The following is a 19846-nucleotide window of genomic DNA, read 5'->3' on the forward strand; positions in this document are numbered from 1 at the left end:
TATCTCAACCTTGGCACTGACGTTGGCTTTTTGCATAGACTGTCGCAAAATGCAGCAACATAGTTTGCTGTTGTTATATTAAGACTGTTACCCATGATACACCGTGCTTCAAGACCAACTTTCATTTATTTGTCATTAGAAATAAGTATTTCACAATATATAATGACATATTGTTTTTGTGATTCATCACTATGCTTTAATGATGTTCAGTTTGTAACAATGAAAATACATCATGCCTATCTGATATTTACATGACGATTCATAACAATAGCAAAATGACAGTTATGGAGTAGCAATGAAAATAATTTTATGGTTGGGGGTCACCACAGCATGGGGAACTGTATTAAAGGGTCGTGGCCTAAGGCAGGTTGAGAACCCCTGAAGTAGGTCAGTGACCTCCACTCTTTCATGAGGGAGCTGGAAGGGACTGTGCTGTGCCAGGTCAGACCCTTCAAATGGTGCATCTTCTTGAACACTGCATGCCTGTTTCCTTGTTTCACGAATCTTAGACCCCAGGGCTTGGCTTCAGCAGTGCCCTGACAATGTGTTTATCATTTCCTCACAGTTCATATGAGAAGGAAATAAAACCATTTGAGCAGCAAATCCCTCTCTCTAAAGTTTTTCATTAAAACAAACAAAACAAGACACAGCAGACCTATGGTGAAAGTGTATCCCACCCTCTGGGCTTCCTCCGCAAGTGTGGGGGCTGAACTAGGTAGCGTCTGAAAGATTGTGGAGACGGGGAATTCTTCAGAGGCCTCTACAATACCAGATTGCATTTCTTATTATCCAGAAAAACCCGTTCCACAATTACCTGAAGATGCAGCACCGTTTCGTGGCGACTGTGAAGTTCAGGAGGAAACAGTGCCTCCCTGAATTCCCTTAGGTCTAGGCAAGAGTCATATAGAGATCCTCCTCTGTGTGCCTCAGGGCAGTCTGAGCTTCCTCTCATTGGTGGGTGATTATTGTCCAGTCCAGCACCAACATCAGAGTCGTTGTCTTTCCACCTATTGTTGCAGTCATTGTGCCAATAGATCTTGGTGAGGCTCTTCTTCTGTTTCACCAACCTTGTACTTTGCCACGCATGGTATCCTTCTTCAGGGACTGGTCTCTCCTGATAGCATACTTTAGAGTTGGTAAGACAACACAGCCCTCACTTCTAAAGAGCATTCTGATAGTACTTCTTCTGAGACAAAGTTGTTGTTCTTCTGCCAGTCCATGGTACTCCCAATATTCTTTGCCAGTGCTTTCCGAGGTAATAATTGTCTTCCTGGGACCACACCCCCCCCAGTAGGGTAGACTTGCTCCATAGGATTTTGGGGGGCCATCATCAATGTGGAAGCAGTTCACTGGGCCTCTCTTCAGCAGAGGATTCACATCATCAACCTTTAGCATCGTAAATGAGGGCAAACTATACATGGCTGCCATGACTCTGTCATATATGGGACCTGTGTGAGCACGCCCACATATGTGCACACTTCTATCTGAGAGGCTTTAGCGAAAAATGAGAAGTGTGTAAGAGCATCTTTAGAGTCATGCAATAACAGACGAAGTTGATGATGCCGCTGAAGGGAGAGCTGGCTGTGTTTCCTAAGTCCAGCCGCTGAGCGTGGCGAGACGACAGTCATTGGGAGCAAGTAGCAGGGATGGGTGCACTGATAGGCTCTGGCAGAGAATCAACAGCCTCTTGTGCTCATGACCTTAAAAAGGTGTGTTTGAGGAAGCAGAGAGCCATTGCTGTGTTCATCAGAGGAGTGGCGGGGCTAGCAAGTGTTTCAGAGAGATGGCGCTGGTTGAGTCATGCAAAGTGATTTGGAAAGAAGATTCAAGAAAGAGGGTTGATGAGTAACCAAGGGAACATCAAATGATGGCATTGAAACCCAGTGTCAATGGAGAGGACACTGCAGGGTGGAGACGAGTAATGTGACAGAGGCAGGACAGAGTGGGGTGGATGACTATTCGTAATGATGGAGAAAAGTTACCCAAGAAGAAAGTCGGTCTCAAGGGTAGTTGGACTCTCATAAAGGCAAACAGGCAGATGGAGGCGGTTCAGGTCTCCTATGAAGGGTGAATAGTTCAGGTTGAGGAAGCTAGAAGAGCACTGGTGAAGGTTCGTGGACACACAGGTCCTTGTAGAGGACAATAGAGACACCTGCAGTAATTACCAGGCTGGTAAAAGGCAAATTTACAGGATTGTATGTTGTTCGTTGTTTTTGTGTAGCCTCCAATTCCTATTGCCCCACATACAGCAGGATGTGGCATTTCCCAGTCCCTTGCCATCTTCCCAGTCCTCGGGAGGTTTTAGCACAAGTTGCAGCCACTGAGCACTTCAAATACTTTCCTCCTTGCACTCGAACCAAATGCCATCCTCAGTCTTGGAGTTGATTCCGATTCATTGCGACCCTATAGGACAGGATAACACAGCCACCGTGATTTTCTCTGACTATAATTCTTTATGGGAGGAGCTCTCATGGTGTATGTACCCTTGGACTGTGATCTGCATAGTCGGCAGTTCAGAACCACCAATACAGCCCTGTAAGAGAAAGACTGGGCTTTCTACTCCATAAACAGCTGCCGTCTCAGAACCCCACGGGCGTTTTCTCTGAGTCAGTATTGACTCCATGGCAGCGCGAAATCTTTATGGGAGTAGAGAGTTTCGTCTTTCTCCCACGGAGAGGTTGGTTGGTTTTGAACTGCTGGTTTTATGGATAGCAGCCCAAAGCACAACCACTATGCCACTACAGTTCCTCTTCCTTGCACTCGGCTGGCCAGTCTTCTGCGGGAGAAAACCCTATCCGTGGGGTGGGGTTTTCATTGGCTAATTCTTCCTAATCGATTTTCCTCTAAAGATGCCTTGGAACCCATCTCTGTGGGTGACCCACTCTGCTGGGATTTGAAATACTAGTAGCATTGTTTTTCCGCCGTCATGGCAACACACAAACCACCACAGGACCAGCCCAACCAGCTGACAGATGGGTGATGGACATCATAGGTATATTCATATAAACAGCTTATTGTCAACCTCCATTCCCTCCTAACTCAACAACTCTCTGCGGTATCCCTTTAGGAAGTCAAATGGCCAGACAATGACAAACAAAGGCAGCTTTGTAACAAATGAGCGATTAAACCGGAGAGCAGAATTAGGTCATTTTTCTTCATTGAAAGCAGTTTATCTTTTATTCATTTCCTCTGCGTTTTGTTTTCTGTGCTCGCCTTTCGAATGCCATAGGTGTAATTCGGAGTCTAATGAAAGGGTTGGGCATTGCACCAGCATTAGGGCCATTTTTAGCAAGCATTTACTGAGAGCCCTGAGAAGGGAAAACAGACCAGGCGCTTCCCAGGAAGAGCTTATCTTTGCTTAGCTGGGCTTCATTTAACTGTGCGGTAAGCCTAACCACTATTTCGTCCACATTTTGTTTTCATTTGTGTATTTTTATATTTTATTTTATTAAAAGATCATTTATTGGGGTTCTTACAACTCTTATTACAATCCATTCATCAATATTATCAGGCGCACTTGTACATACGTTGCCCTCATTCTTTTCCAGACATTTACTTTCTCCCGAGCCCTTGGTATCAGCTCCTCGTTTTTCCTCCCTCTTCTCCCCTAATGCGTTTTTTAGTACATGTTTTGAAAAAGAAGTTCGGTCAAGAAAAATGAAATTCTAAATGCCCTCTCTACCCAAAACCCAATCTAATTTTTGTGCCAGTTTCTGTTACATGATCATAGAACCCATCACTTACAGTGGAGAACACGCTCCTCTCTTGGATAGTCAAGAATTGCAACTGATATCAGTCAGCACCGTCCTCATGAGGATGGCAATGAGCACCTTCCAAGTAATGTTTATTTCTGGTACAAGATAATTATCCTCAAGAGCAGAACGCGAATGAAGCAGAAGAGCAGTTTCCTTAACGTTAACCTTGAAGGTTCAGAACTATTTTTCTCAGGGTTTATGCATTTATTATAGATATTGTAGTTATTCACAGTATACAATATGTACTTCTGGCAGTATACAATATATGGTTCTTGTGGTGCTTCTTGTGATAAGCTTAACTCAATATCGTGTGCTTCTAGGATTTAAAAAAATATGTCTACTTATCATTTGGTACATGCTCTCAGATAGAAAGTGCTCCTAATTTGATGGCAAGTTCCCTCTACTGGCAAACCCTCAAGAGAGCTAGAGGAAGACATTGTATTGACCTTATCAATGATCAGTTTCTTTGGTGCATCAGTTTTACCACTCATTCAGTTAATGATTCCCATTGTTCAATACCCGAGATTGAATACTCAATTGGGTGTGTGTTTCAATAATAGAGGGAGGCTGTGTAGGCCTTTCTGAGACCCTGTGGAAGACAATGTTCTAGCGCCTAATTGATTTTCAAGGTTAAAGAAGGAAGAGGCAGCTGACTAGAATGGAGGAGCCACAGCTTGATGCGCAGCAAGTACAAAGCAGCAGAAAGGATTGGCCCAAAGTATATTGAGTGAGGCCGAAAAAGTGATTCTAGAGCCACACCAAGTGGTGAATTACGAGGTGAATGGGACCCACTGGCTATTATTTGCTAAAGGAAGCCTATCACTGTTCCCTATCATGAGAGGCATGCTAGGGAAATGTTCACAGGATCTTCAAACCTGGTCCTTAACGGAGGAGCATGTGTAGGAGTTACAGAAGACTGAACGTGAAACTGTCCGTGATCAGGCACTGAGTTAGCTGTGCAGCACGTTTGGAAAACTAAAGTCGAGGTAACTGATTTATGATTCATGGTGAGTTCCTTGTGCTACACACATTTAACGTATCATAGTATTATGAGCTGTGGAGATTTCACTCCTAAGAGAGTATTTAATCTTGAGTTTTCACATTGTGGTTATAGTCCCAGTTTTGTATTATAACTTGCAATCCAAGTTGTTTATACTGCGGGCTAATAGGCATGGTTGTTGTGCCCAATAATGGAACAATTTTGTTTTCGGGGAGATTTACATTCAAGGGGGCTTCACGTAGGTTGTGGCGAATGGAATGAAAAGATAGTGGAATTTTTCCACAAACCTTTTGATGCACTCTCATATTTGTTGCTCTTGTTCATTCTTTAAAAAACAAAATAAAGAACCAATTCTGCCCGGAAATTCCTTTTTGCAAACTGAAAATGCCCCCCACCATCAGGTCACATGAGAGGAGTGACAGCTACAGTGTCCACCACAAGTGCTGCCCACTGGCCCATCTTCAGCTTAGTAGTGGTAGAGCGTGGCTTAGCTCCAAGAAGAATCTGAACCACTGGCTTTAAACTTAAGAGGATTTTTGGAGGGACACTGTCAGAGGAGGTTGCATAACCAACACGATCTCTTTCTTCTACCATGTTGCTGTTAGCTGTCACAGAGTGGGTCCCTGACTCATGGTGGCCCCATGCAGAATGGGTCACAGTTTGTGATCCATAGTTGTCTGATTTACAGAGGGAAATCATCAGGTTTTCCATCCTACTTAACATTAGTTTAGAAGCACCATTGAAACCTGTTCAACATCATAGCCACACAGAAGCCTCCATGGACAGACAGCTGGTGACTGTACACGAGGAACATTGGTTAGGAATCCAGCCCTTGTCTCCTGCATAGAAAACAAGGATTCTCCCCCGGAACCACCATTGCCCCTGCTACTGAATTAGATAAACAATATGGATGCTTTCTGTTAAGCTGTGTCACATTCTTCCAGTTACGCTGATTAAGAAATGAGATGTGTAAGAGTGTAATGATTCATGTTGCTTAGAGCCTGGATGTAACTCAAGCCTGGAGATGCAATACTGAAGGATGCTATGGGCAAAATATTGAGAAACGTGGAACCCTCAAAGTCAGAAGGAGGGAATACGCAGAATCACCGTACCCAAAATAATTGGTCAACGTCCAACCATTCTTGGAGGCAGGATATGACCACAAGCCATTGTCATTGAAGGAAAAAATTCAAGCTACACTGAAGGCATTGGCAGAAAAAACAAGGCTACAGGGATTGACAAAATACTGATTGAGAGATCAATCATGCGGATGCCCTACCGCTCTGTGCTAAGAAATTTGGAGGGCTGGGCCAAACGAGTAGGGCCATAGACATACCCATTCCGAAGAAAAGTGACTTGATAGAAGGTGGAGATCATGGAACAATAACACACAGAGAACACAATTCAGAAGTGGATGCCGCCATGCATCCACAGGAAGCTGCTTGGAATTCAAGGTGAATGCAGAAGAGGATATGGAATGAGAGGCAAAAGCTGGACACTACGTAAAGAATCCCGAACAACTGTTGATGCTTTTGAACTACGCCGCTGGCAAAGACCATTAACTACACGACCGAAACAAGAATGGCAAGACTTGGTCTCGCGTACTTTGGATGTGTTGTGAAGAAGAGCCAGTCCCCGCAGAAGGACGGTGAGCTGGGGGAAGAAGCAAATCAGAAACAAACGGAGATCCCGAATGTGATGGATTACCCCGAAGAGCTCAGACATAAGAGTGCTTGTAAGGATGGAGCCGGAACATCCATACGGTGGCTGTGTGTTCCATGTCCCCTAACAGCCATATAGCTAGAATCTATGTCATCCTATCAAAATGAAGAAATTCAGGAGGCATTAATATATGAGTATTGAGGAGTGTCCCACGACTTCCTGTAGATACAACTCAGCAGAGTTTTATAGACAACATTGAATTTCACCCTTTTCTCCAGCATATGTTAATATATACTATGAAGCAAAAAACAAAGAGGAGTAACCATCCCTTGTTTTACAGTATTTTATCATGGACCTCATGGACCTGCTTTTTGTCCACATCAGAGTGGTTTGGGGGATTTATTTGGGAGGAAAGATACAAAGAGAGGATTATGGATGCAATGACAAGAGCAGGGGTGGGGCGCGCTTGCTAGCTTAAGAGGTTGCTTTCATGCAAATATATCTAGTCAACTCCTAGGGGAAGATAAATACTGAAAATTATCTGATGAAGAGGAATAATTTTCTCTAAACAGGAGCGCTTCACTTTTATTGCCATCATTATTTTTCCTTTTAGTTTTCCAGGAGGCTCCGAGACTGTTTAAACAAAAACAAATACAGAAACCTAGTGCACCTTAGTTCTGTTTGCACGAATGAGCCACCGAAAAGTCATTTCCCCACTTGCGAACAAAAGGCAGGGCGAATTCAGATAGTGTTATTTCCACCGCCCTTGGGTACCTTCCCATCCCTCCGTTGGTGGTGACCTCACGTGGACATTAGAGACAGTGGTTAAAGGAAGCAAGGATAGATGTGTTGCTGTTGAATTTCTTTGCTTTCTTTCTTTTTGGGGTATTGTTTCCTGAAGCCGGGCGAGAAAAACCAGTAGAACTGGATTTCCTTGTGTCAACAATTAGGAGCAGATTGCCTTGAAGATCAGGCCTGGCCATGGTGAGAAGCAGCAGCTGTGGGTGGTTTTGGGGTAGCACATCCATTTGGGTTGGAGGTCTCCCAGAATCCAGACTCCACATCTGCGTGTGAAGTGAGTTGCTGTTTGTGGTCATGGTGTCAACTCTTGACTCACGGAGACCTGGTCATTGCTTCCTGTGAGTCGTCCCCATATTGTAACATGGATACTTTCATCAATGCACCATCACAAACACCCGTGTTGTGTCCATTGATCTCATGGAGGGTCCTCCAGTGATGGGCTTTCCATGACACGGGGTGCCACCAAGGGTAGCGTGGAGCATAACCACCCAGGGAGTTCTGAGGAATGGCGCCGAAACACTAGGCTCTTACCAGTCTTGCCTGAGGGTTGAGGGAAGTTAGCACTTCTATGCGGGAGCTAAGGATCATTATTTGTAGCCTATAACCAGGGCTTGTGAATCCCCAGGATATTTCCAGTTTGGCCTACGGTGCAGGCAGCAGAGCCTTCTTGGGTTCCTGAAAAGTTCTGGGCCGGACAACAGAGACACATTGGGAAGTGGGCCGCAGCGGCACACTGGACAAGCCCAGGGAGATGGGTAGGCTACCACAGATGCCTGCTAATATACCTGAAGCCACAGCGGTGTTTTAAACTCTGAGGAATGTATAGGTGGTTGTTCAACGCATGGATTATATAGTGGATTAAAACATGACTCGAGGGCGTGTATTGTAGGACACACAGGGGCAGAAAGAGTCAGATACACACAACTGAGAACAGAACCTCTGCTACTGTCTCCTGCACACCCGAGGGTTGGCTTACCTGACCTTGGAGCATGGGCACCTCAGAGGCAGGTCACTCTCTGCTCTGGGAATGAGGAACCTCCCTCTTTCCACATCCAGTGATTGACGAAGTTACCCACCCAACCTTGGGTTAGTTGTGGAGCATGGCACCACTTGCACCTCCAGGGCTCTGCCAGTTACGACAATGGTGCTTTTGCGATCCCAAAGGGGCCATTTGGAAGACACGGGTGCTCACAGCGGCTTACAGTAAGGAGCTTTAAGAAGACGGAAAACTGCTTTAGTGGAAAGGGCAAGGACAGGTGGACCCGGGCATTGTTTTCCAGCATGCCAGTGCATTTGCTTACTCTTCTAGTGTAGCAAGGATTATCCTAGCAAGGAGGATTTTGTTGGGAAACTGACCCCGTGCAGCCTACAGCACTGATCTTGCTCCTTCAGAATTCTTTTTGTTCCCCAAACACAGATCAGTGAAAAGGAACACAATTTTGAGCACCCTCCCCCACCCTCCAAATGCCAAAGTGCCGTTTTGACATGGCATAAGTGGAAGGGTGCAGATGTTTTTGAGGAAGGATTGGAGAGACGGAAACTTCCCCTTCAGGAGCATCGAGAAGGAGATGTAGGAGATGTTGAATCAAGACAATAGCCTCCTATTTTGATAGTTTACTAGCATTCTCTATGGTTCTGTAGCCATATTTTGACTGACTTACCCTCAGGGTGAGATGCAATCCTTTCCAAATCCTGTCACTTCACCCTCTGTAATGCAGGCGCTTTCCGCTGCTCCACCTGCAGCAGAGTCCAGGGACTACCGTTTTGCTGTGAGAGGAGATCAATGTAAAGCCGTGGAGCACAGAGTGGATACTTCTGATGAGCTGAGGCCCATAGCAGAAGCAAGCACTAAAGAACCAGTCTCTGGGGAGCCCCTGAAATGCAGTCTCTGGGGCGCTGGGGGCAGATCACAGAAGGGTGCAGCAGCTCAGAGCGAGGGCACTTGGGAAAGGATCTGCTGTAGAGAGCAGAAATCAGATGAAACAAAACCCTTGAACATGGGTTGCATTTCTAAGCCTAGGTCAGAGTTTGCAGGTAATAACTAGCCGGCATCCTTCCTCCGCCCAGGCAAGCACAGGTAACAATCACCATCAGAAGCACCCACCTTGAACTTTGAAATTCCGAAAGGAAGAGTAAATATCTGTTCACCAACTCCTTCTCCTCCCCAAACCTGACCGTTGCCACCAAGGCGACCCCGATTCATGGAGAGAGCCGGTGCACCCAGGTAGAACGGTGCCCCAGAGCTTTCCTTGCTGTCGTCTTTAGGGGAGCTGGTTGCCAGGACTCCTTTCCAAGGTGCTCTGGGAAGGTTCAAATCACCAACGTTTACTCTACGACACATGACGTCAGTGTGAGTCAGAACTGGATTAATAGTACCAGGTTTGGTTAATACGAAAGAGTCTAAACTAGTTATTGAATATAGTTCAATGCGCTTCTTAAGCAGTAGCCTGACTGTAGTTCCCATGCTCTGTAGATCCCTGCTTCCCAAATTGGTCACTGGAACAATTAGGGCAGCAATGAAAGCGCATCCTGGATGATTGGCTGTAGTAGAAACGTTTTTAAATGCTGTGGGGGTGCTGAGTAATTAATTTCTTTCCTGAAACAGGGAGGGGGAGGGTAAATAAATTTGGGAACCGATGATCTAGACCTGGTTGATGAGATAGATAACATCTGCAGAGGGCCCCATGTGGAGCCGAAGCAAAGGGCCAATGGAAGGGGCGAGACAGAGGTTAGGCACTAGTGGATGCGAGGACAGGTGTGGGTTGTGTGTTCTACAAGCATCTAAACATCGGTGGGGAAGAGGAGCACTCAGTCTTGATGGCAGCCTTGATGGTTTACAAATTACGTGGTTCGACACCATGGATCTCCAGGTGGGTCCGAGATAGACGCACACCAACCTGGTGGACTCCATGCTGTTGAGCTATTTCACAAGCAGCGATACTTCCCCCAGGAGCCAACTCTTCATCAATCGCCATGCCAGTCTTCAGAGGGAAATTCTACTCCTCCCTCTCCCAACAGCAATAACCAATCCATACCCGCATCTGCATCACAAGACAGAGGATTGGATGCATATTATGAAGGCAATCAGTGTCATGGTGTGTAACGTTAGAATAATTTTTTAAAACTGTACAAAGTTGTCTTTTCATACGCTAACTAGAAATGATAGAGGTATAGGTCAAAAATTGATTTGTGGGTTTTATTTATACATGGAGCCACTTTTGGTAATAAGTGAGCCTAGTATATGGAAACTCAACACATTTCCCCTAAAATTTAAGCTTACTGAACTATTGTTGGTTATAAAACACAAACAAGGAAAAAGTCCCTCGCTTTACATTAGATATGTTAACTTATTTTTGAGTTGGTGACACTTTTTCCTTCTTAATCAGCGTTAAACTAATAATGCAGAAACCGTCAATCTTGTCATATTTTAATTAGAATTCTACCAGTCTTTTACCCCTAACATGATATTGGTGTTTGGCGTAATGTAGGCATCTCATATGATATTAAAGAGTTCACGTTTATCAAATGTGTTATGCATGTTTTCAATACACAAATGTATATATCTATAGGGACTATTTTGTGATGAATAGTAGTTTCCCATAATAAAATTAACTACATGCTCTATGTTACAGACAGCAATTATCATGAAGTATCTATTATAATGACTAAACAATGGACTCTTGTTGTCACCATATTCTAGTGATGGACCATCAAATTCTGTTTGTGACTCTGTTACTAAGGTTATGTGTGATCCTCACTCATAAACGAGGTGGATGGAGTGTTTTAATTAAATTCTAAATGATATCGAACATGCCTCTGTACCAGAACTGCACTATGTGGAATTAATTGGATGCACCCCACTTCTCCCTATGCAGTTGAAGAATGTATATTCATGAGCATTGCCTCTTATTCTTTAACTACTTGAAAGTCCCCACCTATAAAACTTCTCATAGAAACTGAAATCTATTTTTAACAAGAATTTTAAAGATTGCTTGTAATGCTTCCGTCCATCGTTTGCTTATGCGTGTTTCACATATACCCATTAGTTAATTTGGGATTTTTAACCAATTATTTATTTGATGTGAAAACGAACATATAACTGTGCAATATAATACCAAACCTAATTATGCTACATCTCTATTATATCTATTTTCTTGATTTTAGTTGTGTTTTTCTCATGCTGTCTTGGTAAGGTTTGCTAGTTTTGTGAGTTTTAACGTTTAATTTATTCTATTGTTTTGATTTTATAACTTATTTTCATTACGTGTAATGGCTACTTTTTCATTCCATGAGAATGTTTCCCCTTTAGTCTTATTATTTTTTTAGTTGAATATTTCTTCCTTTTTCTTTCCCAAGCCCCACCACCTCACCTACTAACCGGCATCCTTGTGATCAGTCATGGAAGACTAGGAATTCGTCTCTGCCAACAACTTTGTTTTCACCTAAAGCATTTTCTCAAGACGCTATTCTCTACCTAAGCCTCAGTGTCTTCCTGTGCAAATGAGTCACAGTTCTTCTCTACGGAGTGTTTTGTAGGCGTCAGTGAAATAATATACGTATAAGTGCCTAATACACTGCAGCAATATTAGATGCTGAACTTAAACCGTGATGTTTGTGGAAATTGAAGTTTGACTTCCCTTTGGGCTCTTAGTGATTTCAGTGTATTTAATCTAAAGTTCTGAGCCTTTGCTGCTTTTATTAGCTTTTAAAAACAGTTTTGGTGCAATTTGCTTAGATATTGTGGCCTTAAAACGTTTATTTATGAACTCTTCTGAGTTTTCGATTTTTGTGTTACTTAAACACCAAAAAAGCAACATGTCTACTGAAGAGGGCCAGACTAGAACATTGATTTCTTTCTTGAAGAAGACCATGCTATACACACACACACACACACACATACACACACACACACACCTATATGCATATTCATAGTCAATAGTCATATTATTCCTTTTGTCTGTGCTTTTTAATTTTTCATTTACCTAACCCGTAGCTTTATTTTCATTTCTGGCACCACCTCTTGTGTTTTCAGTCAACTTCTCATATTCCTAACAGCTGTTCCTTTATATTTTTTATTTTTATACATAACTGATTATTCCTGTTTTTCTCTGTTCTGCTAAATGCTTGAGATTCTACTTCTACTTTGCTTGTAACTCTGCTCCCCTTAAAACTAGTATTGTCTCTTCCTCTCTTGTCTCTTTCGCTTTGCATTGCACACATTTGCCATTCTCTGCCATTTAAGTTCTGCATCCCAATTTGTTCTGGGCAGTCTCTTTTAACTGGGACATAATGGGATTCTACTCTTTGTTTTTTTAACTGTGAGTTTTTGCTTTGAAATCAATAGCTTCATCCTATCATATTTTCTTCTCTCCTTTTTATGCTTTATTTTATTGCTGTAACCATACACAAAACTCAACACTTGCCAACTCAGTAGCTTTCCACGGGACAGTTCCATGACTCCAATGACAGTAATCATGTTGTGCCCATGACTGAGCTGCGTGACTCATTCTCCCTTCATGCTTCCTCGTTGTTTAAGTTCTTTTTCTTGTTTTGTTTTGTGATGTCTATCTCTGCCTCTCTCTGTCTGTCTATTCCTCTTGCATTGTAATGATTCGAAGAGTGTATGCCAACTCATAAATTCTTCATTTTATTCTTTTTTTTAATGTGCCCTAGGCATGAAACAGCTCTGGCCACGATCTAGGCATCAAGCTAGGATGAACAAAGGGCTGCCAGTCTGCTCTGCCCCTGACTGATATAAGAGCACCACCACTCAGGTGTCTCTTTGCCCATAGCCAGGGGATTCATTTTATTCTTAGGATCATATTTTATTATTATTCCCCTCCCTCTGGTAAATTTCAGAATCAAGGATAAAATGTTACATTGTCAATTATCATTTGATAGTTCTTTCACCCCTAATGTCAGATGTTTGGTGATAGAATGTGGAGATTTAGAGTCAAATCACTGCTATGGTCCACACACATCCATCTACGTTTTCTAACCTTTTTCAATCTGCTTTTAAGCCATTACATCGACTCTTTCACCAGACTCTGTGACTGAAAGTCCTCATGGAGCAGTGTGTATCTATCTCTAAATCTCTTGCATGGTTGAATTCCATGTCTTGGAAAATTGTCTTAAATACATATTCCTGTTCTCATGAAAATCTTTTTTTCCCTCCAGCCTCCACATATCTTTGTACATCTTTCTGTTCCCTTCACATGTTTGAACGACCTTGTGGATGACTCCAGACTTTTGAATGCAAAATTTCTATCCCATGAGTCTACAAATGTTTCTTAATCAGCTCATAAAAGTACAGGTGGAAACAGTGGTCAAGAATTTGGCAGCATACCTGATTGCTTAGGACAGACACATGGTTGGAATTCTCCCTTGCTTTCTTTCCCCCCACCCCCGACTCCTCCTTTTCTTTGTATGTTTCATCCAATACAAACTTACTGGTCTTGCTCTTAGTGGATATTCTTCCCAAATTCACCCCACATTATTAGCGTTTGGTTATTTTTATGTGTCTTTTGATGTATTTCAAGGAGGAGCGGGTGCATGGTGCCTTAGGCTGCTGGGATCATAGCATCCTAAATCCCAGAGAATATTTAACTGCCACTAGAGTGGCAAGGGGGTTGGAAATGGCATCACACAGGAAATTACTGCAAGGACAGGAAATGGGCATCCAAGAAAAATCTCCATGACTCAGAGGAATAAATAAAGAAGGCTCAATAGCCAAATGTTCTCTACTTTCAGAGGCCAACTGTAATGACTGAGAGAAATTATAATTAAAAAATCAAACAAATGGTATTTTCCCAAAACTGGTAGGCTCTATCTTGATAGAACCTAGGGACCTCTCTGTAAGAGGCCTCTGAAAGAGAAGTCTCCTCTTTGTAAGAGGAGCCATGGTTACTCTGGGGTCGCTTACAGAAAGGTATGCGGTTTGAAACCACCAGCCACTCGAAGGGAGAAAGTTGGAGCTTTCTACTGGAAAGATTTAGTCTCACAGACACACAGAGGAAGCTAGGCTGCCCCACAGGGTTGCCATGGGTTGGAGTAGACTCTATGGACGTGCGTTGGGGGTTGGTTGCGTCGAGGGCTGACCTCTGTAATGTGCTTGTATTCTTATTGGGTCCTCGCCAACCAAACTCGTTGTTCTTGAGTAGGTGAGAAGAACTCATGGTTACCCCTTGTGTGTGAGAGGAGAACCATGCCATGTGGTTTCCAAGTGTGACCTTGAGAACTCAGACTGACAGGTCTCTCTTCAAGATACCTCTGGGTGGGTTTTGAACCGCCAACCTTTTAGTAAGTAGCTAGGCTTTAACCATTAACACCAGTTAGGGTGCCAACAAAATGGGTGCTACCAACACCTGAGCACAAAGGAAAGGGAGGGATGAACCAAAAGTCCATCAAAAATACCTCAGTGTAGCATTTACCCAAGGAGTCTTGGGGGGTACGCTGGTTAAACACTTGCCTTCAATCCAAAGGTTGGCTGTTCAAGCCTACTAGCTGCTCCACGGGGGAAAGATAAGGCAGTCTAGATCCCTAAGGACTATAGCCTTGAATAATAGGCTAGAGGGCAGTTCTACTCTGGCCAACAGGGTTCCTATGGGTTGAAATCAACTCTGGCGCCATGGTAGAACTTTGCCCTGGAGTTTTATAGAAATCTTCATTTTTATCCCAGAAATTATATCTTCCCAGATAATAAAAATCCTCCCAGGGACTCAGTAAAGTGAACGCACAGCCCACCCAGGTCTCTGGCCGAGGGCAGGGTAGAGATGGTCTCCACTCTGCCTTTTCTTATTTCTGCAGCTACTGCCATCCTGCCTTCTCATGGGGACGCTTTCCCGCTTCTCCCCAAGAGCATTTGCTTGACATCACTTGAGCTTCTACATAAAGTATAAATATAGGTTTACTAGCAGAATAAATGGGAAAAGAGCATCCCAGGCACAGAAGATAATGAAAGAAAGAAAAAAAGGAAAGACAAGCTCTTAAATGTTTGAGGACTCAATTCATGCCTGAAATGCTCCAGCCTTTGTATTCATTCTATTACTTAATTCTCAGAACCGCTGGGTGAGATTGCGGTAATAACCAGTCACTCTCTTTTTGGGGGGCGGGGGATAAGAAAACTGATTGAGTAATTTGGTCAAGATCAAGCACCTCGCAAATGAAAAGGCACCCTTTGAAGGCACATTATCCCTAATATAACTATGTAGCCTCAATACGTTAGCTTTATTTTGGACGAAGACAAGGAAAGAGAAGAGCAGGCATGCGTTTACTGATGAAGAAAAATGCGGTCTGTGCTTACCCATAAATAGGTTTATATTTAGATAATGATGATGGCCTTTATAATTTTGGTTTTTAAATTAGGCTAGTGTTGTTAGTTTGGCTCTGAGTCGGTTCCAACTCTTTGGGACTTTATGTATAACTTAATAAAGCGCTGCCCAGTTCGGCACCACCTTCAGGGTAAGTAAAGGCAGTGAAATGCGGAGCCATTAGTGGTCAGAAGCCTGCCACTTACCCTGATACCTGAAGTAGAACTGGCTTTCTGGTTAATTGGTGGGGTTAGTCTGAGTTGACTAGAGAAACAAATTCATAGAGACTCATATGTAGATAAGAAAGCGTTTTATATACAATAGTAATTGGATATCAAAAAAATGTCCCAGCCCATCCAGTCTAAGCCCATAAGTCCGATATTAGTCCATCTGCCCAATACCAATCTATAAAGTCCTCTTCAGACTCATGAAACACATGCAATGACACTGAATGCAAGATGAACACAGGCCAGTGGGTAGAAGATCTTTGGATCCAGTGGCATTGTAAGCATCTCAGCGCTGGCAGGGGTCTCTATATGACTGGTCCATGTGGCTTCTCCAGCTCTGGGCACTGACTTAGTTCCATGTGTCTTGTCAGCTGCAATGTCTCCCAGGGAGTGAGCCATGAGAGAAAGTGTCTCCCACCTCCCAGAAGGAAAATACAGGAGTTGCCAGAATTCTCAGGAGAAGAATTGACCCAATTGACAGAGTAGATTCCACCCCTTCACTCTTAATCCTCCTAAGTCCTAAATGGACACCATATTATGTAATTACCACAATTAGCAATAATTGTGCATGTGTCAATCATTCCACTTCCCTTTTTCTCTTAGGCTTTAATAGAATGCTTCTGCGTAGTGACTACGTTTTGAATGTTCAGGAGTTATTTCTTATTTAAGATTTAAAAAACCACCCTGATGTTTAAACAGAAATTTGTGATAGTCAATCTGTTTTCTTGGAGAATCTACTTGTTTGATTAATATCCTGTGAAAGCATAAGCAAAAAAACAAAACAAAACTATTTTCACTACCCCTGAATTTTCTCCCTTATGTGAACAGAAGAGGAAAGTGAAATATATTTGCAAGAATAAATTCAGAGAATCAAAGATAAGCCTGCACTTTTACCATATGTGTGAGATTGTCTTAATATACACAGAATTTAAGATGCCAAGTAGATCATATACACTGGCATTGAACAAGAAAAAATTTAAATTATTTAAAACTATGAGTCATAGAGATGTCTGAGGGTCTTCAGGAATTGATTGAAAACACTATTAATGAATTTCAAAACTTTTTGGACCCAAATAAATATCTACTACTAACAGAACAAGATCTAATTTGAGGGATCAAGGAGGATAAGATATCAATTTGAAAAGAGCTCCAAGCAGAACAACATGAATTCTACTAAAATTGAAGCAAAAGAAAATATCGGATATATGGTAAGGCTTAGGTGAAAGAATGGTGAAATCATTGGTGCATCACAAAAAGTTTATGGGGACAATGCCCCCCAGCCCCAAATGGGCTGTTTACAAATGGGTTAACTTGTTTTAAGAAGGGATGAGACCATTTTGAAGATGAAGCCCTCAGTGCCAGACCATTTTTCTCAATTTGTGAGGAAAACCATCATCTTGTGTTTGCTCTCGTTGAAAAGGACCAACAGTTAACATAAGCAGAGGCAATAGCCAGCACCGTGATGATTCAATTAGTTCAGCTTACACAGTTCTGACTGGGAAATTTAAGTTGAGCAAGCCTTCTGCTTCATGGATGCCAAAACAGTTGAACTAAGGTGAGCTGCAGACAAGAGGATACCATTCAGTGGACATTGTAAACAAGTGGGATCAATTCATGCCTGAAATGCTAGAGCATTTCTGGGGAGATGAAGCGGGGTTTTACCACTACAATCCTGGAGAACACAGGGTGATGACTCACAAGACATGGAATGGATCCATCAAGAGCAACAATTACAGCAATAGCTCTGGGGGTCGCTGCAATAAATTTTCTTGTTGACTTCCTGTACCGCCAAAGGATGATAACGTGTGATATTATGAGAGCGCTTTGCGAAAGGTAGCCAAAGCTTTAGCAGAAAAACATGCAGGAAAACGTCACTTGGAGACTATTTTGCCATGACAGTGGTGAATGCCAATAGGCATTCTTCAATCAAACCCGGGAAATTTTGCAATAATATCTATGGGAAATCACTGTACAGTCCTGATTTAGCACCTTATTTCTTTTTCCCCTTGTTTCCTAATCTTAAAATATCTTTAGTTAATATTATTTATATATATTTGACTTCCTTAAATTCCCAACTCCTCAGTTCTTTAAAGATGGACTAAATGGCTGGTATCTTTGCTTCCAAAGTTTCTTGAACTCGGTGACACTTGTATAGAGAAATAGAGTTTATGGCTTTCATTTTTATCTTTTCGTTCCATTTACCACATACCTTTTTGAAATTCTCTTGTATTTCCCAAGGATGTGACACACCTTTGCCTTGGTTTACCTGCCTCTTTCTTTTGTGTTGTTGTTAGTGCCAAAGAGTCAGCCCAACTCTTGGTGAGCTGATGCAAAATGGAAAATGCTCCTTGGTCCTTGACACCCTATGATTGGTAGCAGATCCGACAATGGTGATCCATAGGGTTTCATTGGATTATTTTCAGAAAGAGATCCATGGGCCTTTTTGCTTGTACCATTCTTGTCTGGGACCTTTTTGCTTGTACCATTCTTGTCTGGAAGCTTCATAGAAACCAGCCCAGCATCATCGCTACACCCAACTGTTCATCACCAGAAGGTTGGTGGCTGCTCATGAGCAGCACTGGCTGGGAGTCAAACTAAGGTCTCCTGCATGGGAAGAAGCACATTCTTCCACTGAACCTCTTTATTTTCTATTTGTGTATTAATATTAATTAATCAGACTGGGCACATGTGGTCCCCACCGGAATTATAACTCTTCAGTTCAATAATTGCTTCCATCGATTCTTACCAAAAGGAGCCTAGTGGCAGTCGTTAGGCTTTGGGCTGTTAACCATGAGGTCAGCAGTTTGAAATCACCAGCTGCTCCATGGGAGAAAGATGAGACGTTCCACTTTTGTAAAGAGTTTACAGTCTAGAAACTCACAGGGGAAGTTCCACCCTGTCCTGTAGGATCACTGTGAGTTGGAAGTAACTCAATGGCCATGAGTATTCTTACTAGTTTTCTATTCTCATGACTGAGAAAGTGCCAACATTTATATTTACGGGGGTAGGGCTGGAAAGCGTTATTATATATGCACAAGTTATAATAATCTTGCTTTCTAAATTAGATAAGCCATATAGTTTTATTTATTAAAGAACATAGCCTTTCCTTTTGTGTCTGTGGAGAAGAATGGGCAAGAATATATACTAATTACTAACCATGAACCACATCTAAGACTTAGAAAAGTTTGCTTCATTTAATATTCATTACAGTGTCCTGAGGTAGGCACAGTTTTAATACTCACTTTATAGATCAGAAAATTGAGGCAAAGTTAATTTAAAATAACTTATCTTTCCAATACAGCAAACTGAACTATAGAATTCAGGCTCATAATTATATTAAATTGGACCCTCAATATGATCCATTATATGCATATCTACATCGTGCATCCAAGTCAACACACTCATGAAAACGTCACTTGGAGAAACTCAAGTCCATAGATACTCACCTGCACAGACCCACCCACATGTGGCCTTGTAGTTGTGTTTTCTTCTTCATGCTCCACGTGTATGCACCTCAGTCCAGTTCTTGCACAAGTGACACAGATCTATACAAGTATCCATGGGTGAACAGCATTAGAAACACATCATTTTTACTACAGAAGAGCTGATTTTAAGATCACCTGCACAGTACAACCATCATCAGCAGAAAGAATTGTTCTTAGATAAATTTGATCTGCAAGATAAAATCATATATGCACACATATATAATGCACAATCTATAATGTGCATCTAGAATAGGAGATGTGTATATAGAATAAGCAATGTGCAAAATATAATAGTTAACATACACACATTTATTATTTTAATGAAATTCTGCATCCACATGACCCTGGTGCTTCCCGTTCTTCTGTGGTTTTGGATCGAAGCAGTCAAGTTAATTATTGTTGCCACAAGAAAAATTTGCCCATCAGGAGTTTGAATCATCTTTGAGAGCTTTCTGGTTCTTCTTTAAAAGCATCAAGTGCTCCATCAGCTCGGCTACTATTCCTGTCACCTTTGTCAAGTGCTCAGTCTATGTGCATCCTTTCATTTCTGAGTTCCCAGCACAAAGCATCCGTGTTTAGAAAGGTGGACCCTAACAGGACACGTGAT

At 42.4% G+C, this 19846-nt stretch overlaps 1 protein-coding gene and 1 non-coding gene across 2 annotated transcripts in view; one reads left to right on the forward strand and one right to left on the reverse strand.

Annotated features, from left to right (window-relative positions):
- Positions 1 to 19846, forward strand: part of CHRM2 (cholinergic receptor muscarinic 2) — a 175803-nt gene that overhangs the window by 32355 nt on the left and 123602 nt on the right. The gene's annotated exons all lie outside the window — the stretch shown is intronic.
- Positions 12879 to 13019, reverse strand: LOC142457647 (small nucleolar RNA SNORA48). Its single transcript, XR_012786346.1, has one exon. It is a non-coding gene; the product is annotated as a small nucleolar RNA SNORA48 (small nucleolar RNA).

The sequence above is a fragment of the Tenrec ecaudatus genome, chromosome 9, assembly GCF_050624435.1.
Source record: "Tenrec ecaudatus isolate mTenEca1 chromosome 9, mTenEca1.hap1, whole genome shotgun sequence".
Lineage (NCBI taxonomy): Eukaryota > Metazoa > Chordata > Mammalia > Afrosoricida > Tenrecidae > Tenrec > Tenrec ecaudatus.